Source organism: Melospiza melodia, chromosome 4 (genome assembly GCF_035770615.1).
Source record: "Melospiza melodia melodia isolate bMelMel2 chromosome 4, bMelMel2.pri, whole genome shotgun sequence".
In the NCBI taxonomy this organism is placed as follows: Eukaryota; Metazoa; Chordata; class Aves; order Passeriformes; family Passerellidae; genus Melospiza; species Melospiza melodia.
In genome coordinates, this window is record NC_086197.1 from 78,341,905 (window position 1) to 78,364,689 (window position 22,785).

At 36.4% G+C, this 22,785-nt stretch overlaps 1 protein-coding gene across 10 annotated transcripts in view; it reads left to right on the forward strand.

Moving 5' to 3' along the window:
* Window positions 1-22,785, forward strand: part of FOXP2 (forkhead box P2) — a 402,279-nt gene that overhangs the window by 107,768 nt on the left and 271,726 nt on the right. For all 10 annotated transcript variants that reach the window (XM_063155284.1, XM_063155285.1, XM_063155286.1 and 7 more), the window contains one exon: window positions 11,417-11,500. The gene's annotated coding sequence lies outside the window, so the exon portion shown is untranslated. The remainder of the gene's footprint in view (window positions 1-11,416; window positions 11,501-22,785) is intronic.

The window sequence follows — 22,785 nt, forward strand, 5'->3', positions numbered from 1 at the left end:
GTCTGCCAGTTCTTTTACTTGTCCTTTTCTTCTTTTCCCCTTCCATCAGCACATATCCTGGATTTCACAGCTTGCTCCTACTGTCCTCTTGCTTATGGCACTTGACTTCTGTCACCATTTATCATGTTTTCCTTTCAGTTTGAACAGACATATTTCCCATTTGATTTGCTAAATTTGCTTGTGGAGCAAGAAAAGTCTGTTTCTTTTACTAAAAGGGCTTATTGCATGTATCAATTGGTGTTTGTTGCAATGGGATTAAAATAGATTCTGTGTAACGTAGTCTTTTTTGGAGAAAAGTTTCAGCAATTGTGGCAATTTTTGAGTTCATTACAGAAACAAGTCATGAGCATGTAATTTCTGACCTGTTTGATTTGGAAGTTTCAAAAATCTTTTTTCTTGGGATGCTGTTATGTACATTGCAGTACAGGAAACACTTTTGAAGCATGTTATATTGTGCACCATATATATCTCAGTGGAAAATTGTATGCTTAATTGCCTTTTCTTAATTTCACAGTTTAGGGCTATCAGTTTCCAGAATAAATGCATTAAGTTTTCCCGGTGTTATAGCACATGAATGTCCTTCAAAGTATTAACAAAATGTCCAGTGCTGTGATTCTGTGGGGTCAGTAGGTCAGTGTTGGGCTGGCTGTGGCCAGCTGCTTGCATGTTTTCCTCTTCAATAGGACAGGAGGGAGAAAATAGGATGGCAAAAAGTCCACGGGTTATGATTAAGACATGGGAAATTGCTTACCAGTTACTGTTACAGGCAAAACAGGTCTGACCTAGGAAAAATTGATCCAATTTATTTCCAATTAAAATATATTTTGGTAGTGAGAAATAATGAAAGCATCACTTTCTTCGGGCAGCACCAGGTCACCTTCCTGCTCACTGACCTTCACGGGTGTTCTCAGGCTGTTTCTCACACTTTCCTCCACCAGTCCTGTCTGTATGGTGGTTTTGCTCTTTCCTAAACCTCTTCTAGCTGAGGCACCAGGCTGTGGTGGGTGGCTTGGAGTGGCTGGAAGCAGCCATGTCTCTGACAGAAATTTCCACAGGATACTATAAAGTCAATTGTCTTAAATTAAAATTTGTTGACTCTGCATTAGCCAAAGCAATTGAAATTCCTGGCAAAAGTAATGACATGGCACCTTTTTGAAGTAAAGTTCTTATCTGCCAGGACTGTCTTACCCTATGCATTTCAATCATCCCTCTTTAAAAGAAAATATATGTTAATGTTTTGGAAATAAAAGCTACATAATTTAGCTTATCAATATTTTACTGTATTTATTTTATATTGAGTTTGTATGCCTGAAGCTGTTTGTAAGAGGGTAATTTTATTCATGCGAAATTGATGGGTTGAAGAAAGTCACAAGATAAGCATAAAAATAATAAATGTCCAAGATAATTTACTGCTTTTAAAATATAAAAGCTATCTACATTCCCATTATGTTTTGATTTGTATGTGTCAGATAGAAGTTTTATGTTTCATGAGCAACGAGTACATCATACAGTGCAGGAGGTTGTTAAGAGAATTTTGTCATTTATTATGAAAGTTAATACAGAAATGAGAACTAGTATAAATGCCTAAATTAACCTGAACCCATAATTTGTTAGAAAACTGCTGGGTTTTTTCAATCTGTTAAAGGGATTGAACTCATTTGTAGAACCCTTCATAGTTTTAGAGTGGTTTGGCTGGAAGGGACCTTGAAGATCCTCTAGTTCCAGCCCGCTGCCATCGACAGGGACACCTATCCCTGAACCAAGTTGCTTTGAATATTTCCTGGAACAGGAGCAGTCACAAAGTCTCTGGGCAGCCTGATCCAGCGTCTCATCCCTCTTGCAGTAAAGAGTTTCTTCCATATATGTAATGTAAATCTACCTTGTTTCAGTTTCAAGCCATTGCCTCTTGGCCTATCACTACATACCCTTGTTAAAAGTCCCTCTTCAGCTTTGCTTCTTTATGAACAAATACACTTTATTATCTTAGGAAATTAAATATTTGATTCCTCTTTCTTTGGATTTTACCATTTGGTTTAAATCACTAGGGTAAGGTGTTTTGCTTCTTTAACAGTATTGTCCAAAAGGTAATTAAAAAATAATTGTTGAAGATACCTATATATTTCATGTGAGATCACCTACAGAGTCCTACTGAGTGTGAAGAGTTGTATTGAAGTTCTGCAGGTATGTGAGGTGGTTTCCAAAAGTTGCAGGCAGAATCTGGATCCTGCATGCATTCAAATTCCATAGAATCATGGAATGATGACAAGATTGTCCAACTACCATTCAGCACTAGCACTGTAACTCCTTAACCACTAAACCACATCGCCCAGTGCCAGACCCAAATGTCTCTCCAGGTATGAGGAGCCAAGAACCTCCCTGGGTGACTTACTCCAGTGCCTGACCATCCCAGCAGCTGCCTGAAATGAGGCTTTGGCCACGTGGGGATCAGCCTCTTTACCCAGGCAAGCAGCAACAGGACTAGCGGAAATTGCCTCAAGCTGCACCAGGAGAGGTTCAGGTTGGACATCGGGAGGAATTTTTTCATGCAAAGGATGTCCAGGATTTGTAATGAGAAGGGAACTGATGAGGGAGTCACCATGCCTGGAGGTGTTCAGGAAATGACTGGACATAGCACTTGGTGCTGTGGTTTAGTTGTCATGGTGGTTTAGTTGGCACAGTAGTGTTTGGACAAAAGTTGGACATGGTGATCTTGGAGATCTTTTCTAACCTTAATAATGATTCTATGATATCCTTCTGGGAAATACTGCAAACTGTCATTTATTCTTATTCCTAATATTCTCTCTTTTAAATTCTTAAATTTTTAAATTTTTAGGGACCTCCCTTTTTTTTTGTCCCATGTTGCTTAGTTTCTTTTAGAGACTTTGGGTAAGAGAGCTTGTAAAATGATTTTTGGAAATACATGAATTAAAAGGGGATCTCCATTTGTCCATGTTCTCAGTAACTTCTCAAAAAAACCGAGATAATCCAAAGTGTGTCTTTCACTTCCATACTGGAATGTTGATTCCTAAACAACATGTCATTCATATTGACATACACGTAAACTTTATTGTAGCCTGTAGAAAGTTGTCCAGTGTGCATTCCATGTGTACTGATCTGGAGCTTTCTGGAGCTTCTGTAGATATTTTAGGATTGTTTTCATATTTGCCTCCTTTGTTAGATTTTAAGGCAATTTGAGGCAGGCATTTTTCTATTGCAAGTTCAGGAGTTTAATACTCAAGTCCCTTTAGAGTTGTTGATGGGATGGATACACTCCAGTCTAATAACTTGTTAGAGCTCGGTTTGTCTTTTTTTCTCATGTTCTCTAATGGCACTTCAGTTCAAGACAGATCATCTCACGTGTGTCTCTGAGGAGGATGTCTGGCCTAGTAACTTCTCGAGTCTTCTCTGGTGTGGATAAACCCCCAGATTTTTGGTGGCCTCTGCTTTCTGCCAGCCTCAGCAGAAGCCCCTGGATGGGTGTCTGTGGGAGGCTCCTCACCAAGGCTGATTCTCACCCGGGCCTTAGCCATCTCTGAGTGTGCTGTGGGCTGGGGCTGCCCCCAGCTGCCCCTTGGGCTGCTCTTCTCCCTTAGCAAGGGCAGCAGGGTCCTGCTCTGACCATGGACAGCCCCCACAGCTTCTGGCCTCCAGCCTGTAGGGAGCTGCTGGTCCTGCAGGCCTCTGACCCTGGACTGTGTTTTATGTTTAAACCTTCCAAAGATTACAATCCTTTCTGTTTTCCTTACTTGGACACAACTTGAAACTTCTACAAGAATGCTTTTTTCTTTCTAATAGCCTCCTTCATCCCATTTGTTCATGACAGCTCCCTTCTCTGGATTTTTTCAGTCTTTTTTAGGTTGTATGCATTTCTTTTGAGCTTGCAAAAGGTGTCTTTAATCAGTCTCTGTGCCACTTGTAAAACTGTGACTTTTGCAGCCGATTCTTTTTTCTTCCTTGTAACAAGCTTACTCATTTTTATTCAGTGACCCTCTTTGAAATGGTGGTACAGTTTTTTTGGCTTTTGTTGCCCCTTCAAGGGCATAGATTCTAATCTACATCAAAGCAGTTATTGACTGTGGCTAGAAATTTACTTTGAGTCGTACCCCGATATGTGATGTGCTTGTACAAGACTGGCAGAAATATCCAACAGCCCTAATATTTATCTGCCCCGCTTCTAGGGACATTTTTCAGTGTTATGAAGGTGTTCTGTTTCCCAGGTGTCTTTGGGGGTTTGATCCAGAGCATGGCTTATATTTATAGCCTATGTCTTTCTTGATGTCATCTGCCTTGTCCAGTGCTGAAAGGGAGTCTGTGGTTGTTGAACATGAATGGACTGTTAACTGCCAGATGGATCTGGTAACCATGAGCACTCATTCTCTAATGAGTAAAAAGAAACCAAAAAAGAATCCTTGAGCTTGCCTGTGGAGGGACAGAATGTAAGAAAATAAAGATAGTGCAGAAGGTAGTCTCACACCTGAGGAGCTGCACTAATCACCAAAGATTAGGAACAGGCCTGCCCTTAATAGGCCACAGCTGTGTCCAGTGAAAAGTCGAATGCTACAAAAGAGTGGGTTAGCTGGGTGAGGAGTGAGATGGAGTTTGTTGGCTGAGCTGTGAAGAAGGAGTGAGTGTTGTGAGGAGCTGACCATGAGAAATCACCGAGAAGGTATGGGAGCTTTGCAATAAGATGACAACACTTGCCCAGCGATCTGAAGTGGTCCATATCAAAATACAGCATAGCTGAAGACTTGCTGTGCCTGCAAGGAGGACTGGCCTATGTGTAAGAATTTTCCCGCTGTAGACCAATGTAGCTCTGAATAAGAAATCAAGAAGCAATGATGGAGATATGTGATCAGAATCCTCTGGAGAGACCTATCACTCAGGTCACTAGGCAGGGTCTCTGAGAAGAAATCAAGGACATAATTCTGTTCTAATTATGTTCTTTACAAAAGACACAATTAATGAAGTAATGTAAAATTTTGGGTTTAGGCGAGGGACCTCTGCAAGGATCCAGTCATCTTCCAGAAATTTAGTTTGTGACAATTATCTGTAACTAACTGTGGTGATCATATCAGTATTGAGGCAACCTCCTAAGCAATGTAAGCAGTTCTTGAGGTGCCCAGACTGAGGATGGGTTAGGGCTATGGAAGCCCCAAGAAAGCTCTGTGTTGATGAGGGGGTTACCTGCTGTTCAGCCAAAGAAGAAAACATACACTTTGCGATGCTGCAAACAGTCAGTTAATGGAGATGGCAGCAATTGGTAAGACAATTTCTGTCTTTATTTTTATGGTGATGTTTTTGGCAGGAGATTGAGGCTGCACAGGCAAATTATCTTGGAACTTTTTGTTTGCTTGTTTTGTGTTTGTTTTTGTTTTTTTTTTTTTCACCTCTTCATTTTTTTTTTTTTCTGCACAGTTTGGCTTATTTATCATAATTTTTTGTCTGTTTTCTCGTGGTCTTTAGGAGCTCAAGGAGTGTGTGTATTTTAGGTTTCCTGTTCTGTGTTGTTTGTAGGCATGGACTTCACACAGTTTATTGGTTCTTTTTCTCCCTGAAAGTTGTAACTCTTTAATTATCTATGTTTGTTGTTGGTTTTGTTGAGTTTTCAATATATTTATTAAGACAAGATTTTTGTTGGTGGGAAAGAAACAGGAGGATCTAGACTTCCAGATGTAGATCCGGAATGGTGGTATCATTGGAATAAACTACTAAGTGGCAGAACAACTCGAAAGTTGGGATTTAGAGATGGATAGACGCAAGCTCAGGCAGAAAAGGGGGTTCCTTCCTTTATTTGAAGGAACAGTTGGAATGCATGGGACTCATGTGTGAAGGTTTTGATTCAATAGAAGGGAAAAGATTTTCGGTAGAAGGATGATTATGCAATGGAAATGGTTGCCTAGGGAAGGAATCACCTTTCTTGCAAGTTTTGGAGGTGCCTCTGTCTAATGTACCAAGTGACCCAGTCTGAATTCAGATGCTTTATGCAGCTGTGACTCGTCAACCACTCTGCGAGTGGGAGAGTCTGTGATATGGTGCATCATGGCAGGAGGGTGAGGTGTTTTCACCTTTGTCTTAGTAGGTCAAAAATCTCTACATATGTCTCCTTAAAGGAACAAACTAGATATGTTAGACAACTCAGGATGATCACCCTGTGTGTGCACTGTTGAGATACTACTTTCTGAAGTTGTTCTACATTCCTGTAGAAAGCGAAGGGAGACGACCCATCCTTTGATCAGCATCGAACTCTGATTTATTGATCCACCATGCACATTTTATAACAGTGTTAATTAAGTTCATATTGCAAAACCCAAGCTCATCATAGGTTACAGATTACACATCAACCCCTCCTTTTGTTTTTAATACCTGTGGTTTGTTATTGAGACCAAGACTTGTTTTCTCATCCTGTTATGAACGGTTCTCAAGGCCTCCATGTTTGTCACTTTTGCTTTCCCATGCTTATCCAAGGACAAGATATTTACTTGTTATTAAAAAACAACCTGAGAACTTCTGCTGTTTACAGAAACGTGCCTGAGAATTTTGTTGTTTACAGGAACAGGCTTTGAGAATTTACAGTTTACAGCTGCCTTTTACTTTTCAATCAGCTGTATATGATTATGGCATGTCTGAACAAAACTGTATAAGCCATGTCTGAGCAAAATTCTCCAACACATTCCTATGTGGTAGCATTTCTGAATCCCTTCTAATCACATCACAGGAGAAAAAGGGAGAAACACATCATAATTCTGTAAGTAATTCACAAGACTGCAGTGCCATTGTGTTAGTGGTATTGTAGAACAAACTATTTAGGAATAGCTAATTGCTTTCATATTTTTGTTTATATTCTTCCCCCCAAATTAGTGTGGACTGTTGCAATTTCTTATAAGAAACTTCAGCAAATGGAAATTGGCTTTCTCTGAGTTGTCTTAGAATAAATTATGTGTTTTCAGAGGAAAGACAGACATGCCTGAGGATAAAGGTATGGTATCTGTGCACACTGGATAGAAATCTCTATAAATATGGTATTGGTATCGTGCATACTTAAAAGATTAGTGTCAACACAGGTTATCTGTCGTGTAGGGGCAAGTCAAGCAAGTTAGACCTGCCTCAGGGATGGTTTACCCTGTATATCCAACTATTCAGACAATGTTGCTCTGGCTATTTTGGAAGAAAAGACTGAGGGATGATTTTTCCATCACTCCAGGCTTCTCATTCATTGGTATTGTCTCCATTTCCTCCATTGGGCTTTGATGGGTACAGGTGATGGGTGTCCTGTTAGTCTTTAGGATAAGTAAGACCTAAATGGAGCAACATCTCCCCCCCAGCCCCTCTTCCCCAAGAGGAGTTTGATGCAACCTGTGCATCAGTTGCACAGTGGATGGAACACACTGGAAGTAGATGATGCATTTAGTCCATGTGGACGTTTTTCCGTCACCGGGCAATTTCCAGGGCATTTAATATTAGATTTTTAATTATTTTTTGTAAATTTTATTAATATACTTGGCTTACTTCTTTGCACAGCTACATGTTTTATGGATTAATGGTGTATGGATGCTTTGCATAGGAAATTCCATGTTGTAAAAGTTCAAGAATAATTTTTGTGGTATAGACTATAATGTGAACCTTTATAAGTACATAGCATTGAAAAATTTGGAAAATATGTAGTTGGGGAAGCTTGACAGCTCAAGAATTATATAGGAATTAATTTATTTCTCTGTGCCACATGAAAAAATATATGCTTCTCCCAGCTCCACAGAACTTTTATTTGGACCCACTGATAATGTAAGCCTGCTTTCATTTGTCTAAGTAGGAATGTAAAATAGTATGTAAAAATTAGGTGATGAGATCATGGTAGTATGAAGGTCTTTTCATTGGTTCATTTAACTTTGGACTGATTATAAACATAACTAATTAATTTTGCATGTTCTTGTTAATTATAATGACATTCAGTAGTGCTCATCTGGTTATGAGCTTCTGTGTGTCTTTCTATCACAGAAATGTGAAATCCTGAAATCAGGAAGAAAGGTGGTGTCTGTACTGTTTGCAGTTCTGCAGTTTATATAATAGCCTTCAAAAATTGTATTTTTTGTAGTTTAAATTAATGTGTTGAAGTAGTTCAAGTATAATTAAAATACACAGTCTGCTAGGTAAATTTGCATGTTTTCATAGTTTTAGAAGCTATACATTATAGATTGTAAGTGATGCATTTTCAAATAAATTTCAGGACCCATTGACGTAGTGCAATTTAAGACTTGTTCAGAAGTCCTGCTATGAATTAAGAGGTTTTTTTTAATTGTGTGTGTCCTATGTGATAGAGAGTTGGAAGCTACAGATACCAGTGAATGTTTGTCTTTAAATACTAAACAGTCTCTTCAGCAAGTCATTTTTGCTTTAGTGAAACCAGTGGTGATTTCGGCTCAATTGATCTGACTGAAAACAAGCATACCTAATATTAACAATAGATAGCCCTCAACCAGGTCCTAAAATTTTCTTGCATGCTTTGGTGAGTAGTGCTCCATCAGAATATTTCATACAGATACCCACTTCAAGCAGTAATGCAGTTTGAACCATTTTTACTGTAGAAGAAATCTGAACAAGCAGTTCTTACCTGAAATAGTCACACATCATGGCAACTTGATCTATCAAACAGGAGACCTGCTTAAGTGCTATAGTGCACTTTGGTGAGATTATTTACGTTTTAAAAAATACCAAAAAACACCATGGAGGCAGGATAAGGAGTAAAACCATGTAGTCTCAAATCAAAATACTATCTTAGAGGCAGTGTACGAACATATAACAGGTAAACTTATCCTAATGATTTGTGATCTAAATGTGAAATAAGCTAAGATGTGATGGCAGCAAGTAAATGAATGAGTTAAAGAAATAGCTTGCAGCACATGGGCATTGTATTTATTTAAGTCAAGTTTCTAAGTCGTCATCCAGGAATGAATTTGACTTTCATTTTAATTAAGTATTCTAGGGATTTCTGACACAACTATGACAATTAACATTCTGTCAGGATGCTTTTAAGGCTTCGGTTAACAAGGTCTGTGAATTTGTAAATTTTTAAGGCTCAGATGGAATTGTTAGATGTTGGAAAATGGGAACATATCTCTGTAAGCACTGTCAGTAGGGGAGAGGTAAACAATTAAAGCTCTACCTGCTGGTACCCAAGGGATGGAATCTTCTACTTCAGGTGGAAGGTAGAGAAATGTTAGTGTTAGACTGGAATAACTGGAATGATTCAGATCCAGATTTTAGGATGCTAACAAAAATCAAAACAAATAAAAGTTGATAACAGAAGTAATATTATTTTTTAGGAGTCTTCTGCCTTTGTCAGGTAAACCACACTGAAATGTGTCATAAATGAAACAGAAGTCAATAGATAAGATTCTAAAGATGAAAATTGGCATAGTTAAAAAGAGAATTGATAGGCAAGACCTGCTATCTGTCTGTGACCTGTCACACCTACTTTGTGCATCCTCACCAATTTAAATAGTTCTTATTGATTTCTGAAGAAGTATAGAAATCCAGAAATAGCCCAAATAAAATAATTGAGATTAATGATTGTAGGTTTTTTTTTCATATTAAGACTAATTACCAAAAATATTATAATGAAAAATTTCTTCTGAAAAGGCTTTATCTCAACAAAATGGGTCCTATTTTGGTACAGGATTTCATGTATAATAACTGACTGTCCTGGCTTTATTTCTGAGATGAAGCGCTAAGTGATGTTTGATACACTCCAAGCTAAGAAAACTGATGATTTGAAAATATTTTGGTGTAGTGGAGTATAGGAAAAAAAAGAAATACAGAATATTTGCATTTAAAGCTTACATATTATCTGTCAACAAGATGCAGTGTTGAAGAAATAACTGTAATGTGTATTTAGGTCTAGAATTCAGGTGCACAAGAAACTTCAAAGACAGAGGCATAGCTATTTAGAGGCAAAACTGCAACCTTTTAATGGGAAATAGGTCAGCGAGATGAATGCTTTTCACTCAGTTGGTTGGACATTTACATTGTGGATCCAGGGTGTCCACATGACCATCAAGCAAAGTTTCGTTGACACATATTTTACTTTTCGAAAACTTTTAAGAATTACCACCCACCTTCACCTCCTCATATTTGCCTTAGGTTCCTTACCTGTTTTTTAACATTTCCTTCTCTTTTTTGCTTTGTATTAAGCTCATAAGATATCCTTCTCATTTCCCAGTGCTGTCCTACTGTGCAGGGGTTTCATGAAGTGTTTATTTCTCCAGCCTGTCATTCTTTGCTCTCGCTTCTTCACTTGCTCTACTACAGAGGCTGCCAGGTAGCTTTCACTTTTCTAGGAACTTCGACCTTCCCAGCAGGTTTTGTTACACTCTACAAACAAAGGAAGCAGTTAGAACTGCAGCTCTTTTAAATGTCCAAACATCTTGTAACAAAGTGTGTATTAATAATGCCAGTTGGAACACAGATTTTTTTTTTTTTTTAACTGTGGGAAAGAAGTCTTTTCTTTAAAAAATTTTACATTCGTTTTACTCTTCAGCCTGCTTCTGTCTGACCTTGTCAGCAAGAGAGAATTGCCAAGAGGCACCATTGAGAGGCTGGTAGGATCTACTTCAGAGATAGCAGTTTCAGGCATTAAGTCTGTGTCTATATTAGTAAATTAAAGAATGCCTGGAAATATTTCCATGTCTCTGCCATAGTGAATGTCTTTGCGAACTAAGATTGTTCCAGAAAATTCCCAGACATTTATTTGACCACCTCCATTAGACAATTTTTATGGAACCCTTCTGTTTCAGAGCATATGTTACTATGCTACATAGGTGTAGGATTATCCTACATAGATGAGGATTGTCTGTGCAAGTTGATTTCAGGCAAGAGAAATGTGCTGAGGCATAGGTGTAATATAAATGTTCTACAGACCTGCATGTTCTTTATTTCTTCTGCCTTGTCCAACCTTCTCTCTTCATTGCAGTCTTCCAGTCTCAGCTTCAAAGCTGGTGTTTTTTTTCCTTTTTGCTTGTCCTTTTGTCCTTCCTAGCACACATACAGATCTAAATTTTATTGGCATGCTGTCTCCCAGCTTCTGTCCCTTCCTTCAGATGACCCTGTGGACTTACTGGTAGTGATATTGTGTGCAGTTCTCTGCCTGAAACAAACTACTTCAGGGAAGCCTTCGTTTTGTTTGCCCTTGGTTACTACAATAATAAAAATAGAATAAAACCACAGGACTAGAATTTGAGTGATGCCTTAGCTGTCACTCTGCTGCATGGAAGAAACTTGGTGAACAACTATATTTCTTTGTGGACTACCTTTAATCTTATTACTTGTTAAGAGAACAAATTAGAGGGAATGATTAAGCCAGATTCTATGCTGGTTTTGTTAAATGATTCTAAATAGCTGTAAACATTTCTCTCTGTTTTGTCAGGATTGTGGTACTAGAATTGATCTTGGACATCACTTCAGTTCAAGGTTGAAGTTAAAAGGTGTTTTTGAGGCTTAGAAGAAGCAGGTGAGTACAAATCAATCATCACAAATCAAAGAGATTTTTTTTTTTTTGCAACTTCCATTTGTGCCGGTATTGTAGTTCTTGCTTAACAATCCAAATTCAGCTAGGTGGTCTCTGCTTTCCCTGATTCACTGAGATGTATGACTGCTTGTATTGGGACTAGATAGCAGACAATATCTGATTCATGTAGCATTTCCCTACATACCTTTTCATGAAAATAGGTGAAACCATGGTTCTGTCACCCAGGTCTCTGGAACTCTGGAGTTAACTTACGCTGTACAGTTTCATTACATCAGCTGTATTAGGAGTATGATATTTAGGCTAATTTGTTTTGAAAATTGTTTTAGACTGTATCTCTTGTGAAAAATAGAATTTTAAAAGGAAAAGATATTATAATAAATAGTGAAGAATTCCTAAGTTTGGATATTCCTTGTTTCTTGAAACTAGGATGATCTGTATTCCTTTGGTAACCAGGAATTCCATCATGTCAAGGATATAAGATCAAGCCTTATTTCAGCTGCTGTATGTGTTAACAGGCTGAACCTGCCTGGGACAGCACACTGTCAATGGGTACAGTGCCACTGGGGCCTTGGCATGCCTGCACTGAGTACCTTGCTTTGCTCCACAGCTATCTTCCATGCATCATGTACAAGTGGCTATCAGGTCTTTTTAACTTAGACTGGAAAAGGAGATCCTGAAGAAGTTAGTGTAAGATGAGAGATTAGCAAGGCCGTCACATTTATTTTGGGGTTTTCATAATTGCTATTGCAACAAAAAAAAAAATGTTGAGTGTTGCAGTTGTTCATATTCTACATTTCCTACGGAGGTATAAATTTTTTTGAGAATATGCCCAGAACTTTTCAAATTCAAAGTTTTTAGGCAATATTTCAACATATAAATTGCAAAATATGGTCAGTTGGGCCTGTTACTAAATTTTTATGATCCAGATGTCAACAGGGTGCAACAAACTTGCCAAAATAGTAACCAGACCAAATTCTTCTGCGTACACCAGGAATTAGAAACAAATACGTAAATACAAATAATATGCCATGTGTACCAACTGCTAAAGTATTACTAGATACTCTGATATACCCATATACTCCATAATATTGGTATATCCATCTTAATGTATTGATGCCTCTGGAAGGAAAGAAGAAACAGCTGTTCCACAGGAGTTAATGATGATGACAGTAATTAGTCCTGAAACTATGTTTATAACAAGTTTTTTGACGTTTTACCCTGTGTGAAGAAGAACAGCCCTTTCTGACCTAGTTCAAAGTAGTGTAAAAGAAGACTTCTGGTGTGTGTTTCACTGTGACTGTCTTCAATGGGTAATAAGAAAGGAAAATTGTTTTATTCTGATTTAACTTCACCTTTTTCCAAGGAGTTAAGGCACTGGCTGGAAGGGTACAGTGTGAATATGGTAAAGCCAGGAAAAGAAGGAAGATTAGATGTAAATGTTGTAAGTCAAAGGATATACAGTGCTATACAGGAAAACTGTAGATATTACTGATATCATGTGCAAACCTTTACATGACTATATGTTAGTATTTAGTAATATATTTATTTGCAGAACAGTGGGGTTTTCTTCATTATTCAGTAGAAAAAAAACAGTGAGAAATATTAGATTCTTTGCTTTCTATGTAGCAATGGAAATATGGCTGGATTTTTGTGACATATCTATTTGTACTTGCCTGGATGGTGTAACTTATATGTAGTTATGTTAGATAGTTTTTTGATAGTGTCAGTATTTTGGAAAACTGATAGAAACTGGAGTTTGATGGAAACTGTAGTTTAAATCTGTTGAATCAGCAAGGGTGTTTTTGTTTTTAAAGGATATTTTCTCTGGAAGTTTTCTATGTTCTGACAAATAATGGCCAAAATGCAGTGTAACCGAGTTGTGCAACTCTGATATTTTGGCAGTACAATTTTATTGAATTCCAGTATGTCTGAAACTTAAAGCATATGAAAGAAAGTAACTGCTGTTCTGCTTCCTCCATTATTTTCTTCCATAACTTTAAGTTAAATATATTCTATAAAAATGCTTTCTGTAAAGGAAGCCAAAATCTTTTTGGCCTTTTTAGTGTTGGTCTCTATTTCTTGCAGTATGTGAAAGTGGAGAAGGAATGTTTTTGCAGTCAATGAGGAAACAGTAGTAAATTCTGAATGCTAGTTCTTCAGTATGGTATTTAAAATCAAGAGGTTTTTTTATGGCAGGATATGGTGTCTTTGAAATGATTGAAAACTGAGATTCAGTTATAAATGTAGTGGTAGATGTGCATAAAAATAAAATTGCAATTATGAATACATTTTTAATCAACAGAGAGAAAAAAATCTGCTTTTTGTCCTCTCAATAGAACACTTAACTCTATAGGAGTAAGTTTTAGAAAAACTGAGACAGTGCTCCGAGAAATGTGAAAGCAAACATGTTCTGTTTTCTGACTGATGACTCAAATAGACAGTTTTGAGACTGCTAGTGATACATTTACATCTATGTTTTCTGAGTTACTTAGGCTTTGAAAAAAAAGCGAAATAAATGCTGGTATTAATGATTATTAAATTGATCTAGCTCTTCTGTGTTGTCAGTTTGGAGAAGAGGAGACATTGTGCTCATTCCAGTTTATTTCTGGTACTACAGGAAACAAAAACTTGAAATGTCACAGCTCATGTACATGTATGTGCACACATTTTGTGTACTATGAAATATTTAGTCTATATGCATGTGTTTATTTTGTAGAGGGCAAACATAATTACACTGTTAGATTAGTGCAGAAGAATATCTCGTGTAGGTACCTTGCATCTGCACGGAAATTGACTCGAGTCATGTAAGGACTCATTGCTGGTGACCGTGTTGGTGACCAACATGTCAAAGGTAGGATGTTTTCCACTGGCTGCATAATGGACTGGCATTAAGTTTGTCCACAAGGAAATCTAAACCTTTCACATGTCTGCTCAGAAAGCAAAGGAGTTTTAATACTTCTGTAAGTGAATGAAAGGAGGGTATGCAGCATAATGCTGAAAGAGAAGGATGGTATCTGGTTTGCAAGAAGTAATTAGATGTGGTTTGATGGGCTTTGTCTTTTATATGGCTTCTAACGGGAAGAATTTGAAACATAAATAGTACTTTATGCTTTATTGTAGTTGTATTAGAACAGAGACCATATTTTTCTTAGAATTCTGAATTATCTTTTCAGGGTGATTTTGAATAGCTATAAATTGGTGATTTGGGGGGGAACCTGAAGTCAACTTTTGTCAAAAAGTAGAGCGCATTGATAGACTTGAATTTGTGACCTGGAAAGATGAGGCAGTAAGTTTTTGCTATGATTATATGTAATGTCAAACTATGGATTTAAACTGGCCAGCTTTTCAATTCAACTAAACAATAAGTACGGTCTTAATGGTCTGATTTGCTAGGAAGAGCATTGTTAAGTAATCTGGTTTTTCACAGCCCATATAAAATATGAACTTGCATCAGTTATTACAAAGTTTGTGCTTTGGGAGGTGTTTTTGTGGCATCTAGGAGTGATGCTCCACATTTGTTGGAATTATTTGTTAATGATACTGTCTTGAAAAATGAGTTATTGCTTAAATACATTGATTGTTTTGTGGTTTCTAGCACAGAAATTTTCAAGGAAAAGATAGTTGAAACCTGATGTGTTTTTTCAGCTGTATGAAATGAGGAGAAAATGGTGTGCGTCTTAATAATTCTATGGTTCTTTTTCCTATGTGACATGAATGGGAGAGGTGAGAACTCTTAATTTTTAACTGAACTGAATTCAGGTTTCTAAATGTGGCCTGCTTGAGAACAGAGTACCATTACTGTAGTTGTCATGTAAAATGAAGTTGGAGTCTGAATCTCCTTTTTAGCTGTCAGCTTTATTAAGGAGCTACTGGTGTGTTGAACTAGGCACACACATTATATAAGTGGTGTGTGGTGGTGTCTGGGGGGAATTTTCTCTCTCTCCACTGCTGCTTTATTAGGTCCTGCTCACTCACTCTCTGCTGCCCTGTCTCTCTGCAGCTTTCTGGCTGCAGCTCACAGCACTGTGGCTCTAATGTAGATTGACGCCTTTGCCAGAGGACTGATTGAAACTTGTGTCTCAGAGTTGTTAATGCTCACTCAACCATTTTATTGAAGATAAAGTAAATAAAATAGATTGCCATATGAGAATTCTCTGAAATCAAATGGAATAATTTGACAGGTTTAAGCCCATGAAAAAGCCTGAGCATTGAAACAGATGGGAATACTTTTTATGTACAATATACCAGGAAAAGGTGTCTACTGGCTTGCTGTTACACTGTTAATGGCTTTTACCAAAATTATAATTGTTGAAAATATCATTTCCATTGGTGTTTAAATTGTTAGTTCTCTAAAACAGAGTGATTATTTTTAATATAAAAGTAATGGATATACTGATTTTAGTTTCTTATTGCTTCTGATAGTTTAAGACAGTGGTGATAGATAACCAGTCTATTAAAATGTAATTTAAAGAAATAAGAGTGAGTTTAGTATTTGAGAAAGTAATTCTGTGAAATGCAAAATAGATTGTTACTTTACAGATTTTTAGTAATCATTAAGTGACATAATTTTGAATATTACAGATAAAGTTGCTAAAAAAAGCCCTAACATTTCTAAAAGTATAGCAGTACAATGCACAAGAACTATGAGGTACTAAAGTTATTGTGACAAACTGCTCAGCATAATGGTCAACAAGTCCCAAATATTCTTCTCAACATTTTTATTTTAGAAAGAATTTCTGTGCGTAAGCATTGTCTCTGCTATTTTCAGAAAGAAGACAATACATAATAATATGTGACTAAAGACACAGTAGATGACATATGACTCTTATTTTATTATCTGGATGAAAATGAGTGTTGATCTTTTTAGTCACGCTAGTGCACTCCTTCTTACTAGTTGGGCCACTTCTTCCACACAGCAAAACACACCTGTGTTTTAATTTAGAATAATAAATTATGTCAAACTCAGAGTTAATAAAGGAAATAAAAACAAAAGAAGTTAAAAAAAATATCAGCAAATTTGGCAGATGCAGCCTTGGTTTACCACTTGAAAACACAGTCATTTAAATATCTAATACTAATTTTTCTTTTTTCGTTATGTTTAAACAAAATCTGTTCTTTTTTGGATTGGAGAGGAGAGAGATGTTATGTATCAATTTTATTTCATTTTTTAAATTTAAGAAATTGACTGTAAAAGTTTGTACTATTTGTACTTCTAGGTGGGATCTAGTGAGATTTCATGAATATTGGGTAAGGAATAAATTATGAATGAGCTATTTGAAAATGACCTGCAGGAGTGAGTTGACAGACTAGGAAAACATAGTAAGGGTAGATTTTCAGGTTAAATGTTAGCCAGAATACACAGCTAGTTATGCTTATGTATTCAGTGGCAGGATTGGTATTGGTCAAAATCATATTTTCAGTAAGTAAATAAACCTAAGAAGCGTGAATGATACTCTTCTCTTTTTTTTTTTTTTCACATCCTCTGTGTATTTTTAAGAGCAAAAATTACTCTATTGTGCTTATAAGGCAGAGCCCTGGCCCCAGGTTTTCTTCTCTTGTTGCCATGCTGATGTCTGTATGTGGCCAAACTCATGATGCTCTCAAAGCAGTTCCAGACTAAAAATTTCAACATTTACCCCATGGTACTCCTACTGTTCATTCAGTATGATGAAAGGGTCATCAACACCTTTGTCTTTCCTAGGGACAGAATAGAAGACGACACAAATCTGAAAAGAAAAAAAAAAATTTATATATATATATATAAATCCCTGTTTTAACCCTTTCATTTTCCATGTCTCAAGTTTTTTGGAAGTCTTGCCATTTGGAGGGAACAGAGAAAATTAATTTTGCTGCTTTGAATTATATACATAGAATTACTTTGGATTTTTTCTGTGAAAGGAGGTCCAAGACAAAGAATCCCTGCTCATTTCTGTGTTATGTAGCATTTTCTCTCATAGCTTTTTCCAGTTAAATTGTAAAGCCATTATGCCCTTAGCACAATCTTTGGGTAAAAATTCTGAGGCCTGTGAGCACTCCAACACAGATTGATTTAGACAGAATAAAAGCTGTTTTTATCAAGAGAAAAAGAAGCCTCAATAGTTGTTTACTTTACTTGGGATTTCTCTAAAACTTAAAAAAATCAAATGTGGTTTTCCATATTGCTCAGAACAACTTATTTGTGCCGTTTTCCTCAGCATGGTCTCTTATTTGACTGTGTCTGAAGTAATTCTGATTTTCATCTAACTATTTTCTATGTTCTTCAGTACAAAAAAAAATTATCTGGTAAAAAAACAGTAAAAAAATTTATCTGTATTTTTGACATGCTTTTGAAGTTACCTTATCAAGAAATCATTCTATGATAAATGTTATGAACTAGCTATTTTAAATCCTTATTAAAAAAATAAATGAACGTAGGCAATGAGGAAAGCAATTCAGTACAAGTAACTACATATGGAAGAAATAGCATCACGTGTAATTCCTGAAAATAAATGGGATCTTGAAAATGGAATAGATGTTTATTTGATTGCTTTGAGAGTTAGCCTCCCTAAAAAGCTGATTTTAAATGAGTTTTGTGTTTGTAAGTGGTACTTGTTAACTGTCTTGGGGAGTGATTTCTTCTCTTCTCTGGAAAATGCATTATGGGATCTAGGGAAGAAAGAGGTAATGATTTTTTTTAATGTGGCTGCTGTCATCTAGGAACTGGACAGAGATCATTGTCCCTCAGGAACTAGGTCTCAGAATTTTGAATGTAGTCTGTAAAACAGCTATTTAGTGGTAATTGTTGTCAGTCACAGCCTATAGAATATAGGATTTTACTGGTTATTTGGTGGAGAAAGCTGTGCTTAACTACATCTCTTGTTTTTTTCTTTTTTTTTCTTTTTTCTGGTAAATTCTGATTGTTCACAATTGAATTTTTGAAGAAACTTTTTTTTCCCCCTGAGCTTGACTTGTCTAGGGAAGTAAAAAACAGGTGGTTTTTTTTGTTCATGTGGTCATTCTGGTCCTACATCCAAACATAAGCATATAGATTTGAGTACCTATATATAAATTCCTTTATTTATGACTGATCCAGTGAAGGTTTTGCAAAAAAACCCTACCAGGCATGTAATCAAAGGCTTCAAAGTTCAAATTGCTTAATATAGCTTGCACAATATATGTTACTTCTCAAGAAAAAGGTGTGGGACATGGTACCTCAGTATATAAAATACAAAAATTTAATTCCACAATCTATATACTTTGGTTAAGTATAGTTCTATAGGTAACAGCACTAATGGGAGATGGACTGTAATTTTAACTCAAGGCTTTCATATTTGAGAGAGAAACTAAGTTAAATATTGTTTTAGATCTGTCAGAATGCATATGGATGTATAGTTGGTGTAAGAGTTTGCAGCCCAAGATAATTCTGTGTTATTTGGGTGAAGCTGTTTACTAAACACTTCAAAGTGGAGCAGATGGATAGTGTGCTATGACAAATACATGTGACCTCGTGTCTTAAATGTTTTGCAGCTAATTTGAAACTAATATTTATTATCTGCATGCTACCATCAAGTTGCTGGAAATTTAGCTTTCTTCTTTTCAAGATTAAAATTTTCTCACATGGTCATTTGTCATTCATTTTTACTGAGTTTTCTCCTTGCTCTAAGATACATTTTCATGATGTAATGCAAATCCAGTTCTCTTTTTTATCACTTCAATTAGACCTATAGCATATACAAAATTTCTACTCATTCCAGTCAAAGGCTTTTAGATACAGGTGGATGTATTTTTTCTCAAATTTGGTGTTTGCTACTTGTTTAAAAAAAGATAAATTCAGGGGTCTGTCATCTTTGCATCATCCCTCACCACCTTCTTATATGGAATTTTACTTCTAAGATTCCTTCTTTTTAAAAACATACAAACAAGCAAAAAAAATTCCAAAATCAACAAACAAAAAACAAACAAAAAACCAACAAAAACCCCCAAACCAACAAAACAAACTTCTTCACTGAAATTTTGCCTCAGGCCAGTTTCTCTCAGCTGGATAAGTGGACTAAATGAATGACAGCATTATTATTTATTTTATTTTTTAAAATAAGACTGAAATGTTGAACCGAATTACTGAATGAGTGGAAAAATATTTAAAGTTTTCTCTCATGACAGAATCAATTTATATTTGCTTTTTTGAGTAATACTATTATAAAGAATGTGAAAATTAGCATTTCCATTTGCGAATTTTTCGTCTTCACTGTAGAAGTATTAGACCCACCCCTAATTGGTATTGATAATCCTTTTAACTAAGGGTTACCTAACTATTGATAATCCTTTTAACTAAGGCACATAGTTAATGAACAGGTGCTTCAGTTCTAGATATCTTTTTCCTCTCTCCCAAATTCTTTATTGCTCCTCCACCAGAACTTGTAACTGCATTTTTTCTTGCTTCTCTTCTTCAACCTGACAAAAAGGAAACTAAATTAATGTGGAAAGGATGCCCAGCTGATGCCATAGAAAATTCATAGCAGTTTGAACCATGCCCATTGGTCTGCACTAAAGGGACAAAACAAATGGTCAGGTTTTGGTCCTTTTGCCAGCTCCCTTGTGGCAGCAGCAGCTCTGGTGTTGGGAGGGTAACAAACACCGGGGAGAGGAAGGAGAGGGAAGGAGCAGCCGTAACTGCTGCAGCTGTTTGCTGAGTGAGCATATGCTGCAGCCCTTGAGCCTCCACAGAACAGCTTTTCCCAGGTCAGTGCTTGATTCACATGTGCAGTAAGCCCCCAAAATTTGATCTGAACACCTGCTTACTTGTTTTTCCAAGGGAAGATGTCCTACTGTGGAAGTCCCAGAGTTACTTACTTATCCTTAAAGTATAATGGAATAGTCCAGTTTCTTTCAGTAAAGTGACATTTTCCCCCTGTTTTTTCGCATGTTGAGCTTTTACAGAATTGGTTATTGGCTATTTCTGTCTCTAGAAAATTTTCTGAATACAATATATTTGCATATTATTAGAACTAGATCTGAAGAAGAATTATCACTTACATTGTTTTATTTTTGCAATTCCAAATATTTTTCATTAAAGGTATTTCAAAATTATTTGATTGATTAGGCCTGAAAAAGCTATATATTGGATGGATTGAATGTATTTTATAGGACAGTGTTTTTAAATTATTATGTTATGAACTTGAATGCCCTGTCCATTACTTAAAAGATCCCAGAAGATGGAGCATGTGATTTAATGTCCTCTTTTTCATTTTGCAAGCTTGACCTCTGTTCCCAGCCTCGAGACGAGGGCAGACAAAGTGCTGTGAGTGACTGGCACTTGCTGCCATGGAGGTGCCATCTCCTGCATCCTCCTCAGCTCCCACAGTAGCAGCCAGTCTGCTGCATGGATGTGAACTTTCCAGTGAGATTCTGACCTTTGCTGGCCAAATTCACCTCCTGCATTACTTCTTTAGATGCCCAGTGAAAATCCTCTCTTTGCTTCAGCTTCTGCCCCAGAGACCCCTCTTTCCCAGATGAGCTCTAGCTGTGCAGAAGCACCTGGAGCAGCACTGGGATATTTGAGAGCAGCTAGTTTGCTCCCCTGTAAGACAGAATGTCACATACATGGAGGCTGTTATTGGGTGTGTTTAGTTATTTCATGTGTCTTTGGGCAGTTGTATATTTGTGAGAGCTGACAATTTGGGATCTGTCCCAAATTGTTTTTGAGAAAGATGTTCAGTGTTTTCTTAAGTTAATAAAGATTTCTTCATTTTCTAGGAAGGTAATTCAAGGAAAATCTTAAGATACTCCTTAATATTTGGGATGTGATTTGGGCTGTGAAGGCTGGTGATAGCTTGCATGAAGATGGAGGGACTTATTCTGACAGTGAAGTCCTTGATTTCTGGTAACCTGTAAGGCTGTGCTGAAGATGGGTGTGAATAGATACTGGTATTTCTAAAAACCATGTTTGACAGAGGTATTAGCTATTTAGGCAAGTGATTTTTCACTTGTTAGTCTGTAGTAAAAACCATCTTTGCTGTCCATCTTTTTGATTGCCTTTACTGTCAAAAATGCAAAATTGTTAATGAAATTACAGTTACTAAATAATTACAATTATTAAATGATTTGTATTTATTTCTAGTGTCAGACATTTAAATTATTAGCATATAATAACAGATAAAATGTCCAAATCATTGTGTAAGTTGACAGACACTGTTAGTGTCTTCAAACTGTTGAAATGGACTTACTTGGTTATCTAAAAAAAGGTCAATTTCCTATAACTTTACAGGAAGTTATCAAGGAGGTTTTTTAATTTCTTAGTGCTTTGATAGATTTGAGATTTACTCTATGAGCTGTTCATTTCCCTTAATCTAATAACTTAGCTAGTTATTTGCACTATACTGGTGAGTGGTTACTTCTCTATAAGATTAAAAATGAAGATTATAATAGGACCCTGGGATGAAAGAAATATTTCTCTTATGTATTCAAACTGCCTAATAGGAATGAAAAGCATGTTCAATAATTTGGTTTTGCCATGCAGTATAATAGTTGCTGTTAAATATAACTTCTGTGTTGCAAATAGAAAAAAAATTAAAAACACAAAAAAATAGATTTGATCTCATTTGACCTTTGTGACGTTCAGTCAGTTAGAAGGTTTGTAAGATGTTTAATTACCAAATGGTCTGATCATTATTCATCTCATCATTTGATATATAACGTCAAGTGAATTGCCTCCCTGGAGTGCACTGTGTTTCACAGATCAATAGATTTAGTAAGAGCTTGAAGGAGAGCTTTATACATTCATAGAAAAGAAGGAAAAGTATATCCTCCTTGTAAAATGGCTTATGCAGTTATTCTCTGAGCTTTGCAGACTTATTGTTTTATTTACATCTCAGAAATACAAAATCCTGTAACATAAAGGCATTTATTAAAATATTTTAAACCTCTTTATAAGAAAAAAACTGCTATCCTACTCTATGTGATCAGCTAGCTTTAAAAGTCAGTCCTGACCATTTCATTTATTTATTTTAGTAATTATACTTGTTAAAACAGATTTTTGCTTTGATACACCAACACATGGTATGATGAAAGGCTGTCTAAATACAATAGACACTATTGCTTATACTATTCACATTTTTGGTTTCTGCAGGTTAAGTATGGTTAGTCTTGACTGATTTTTGTTGTTTAATGTTTGTGGGGGTTTGAGGGTTTTTTCTCCCATTCATTGTGTCAAGGATATTTATGAACACTTCCAGAGGAGAGGATAAAGCGTGTTCCTAAATGACTGACTTAATATCTATGAATTTAAAAAA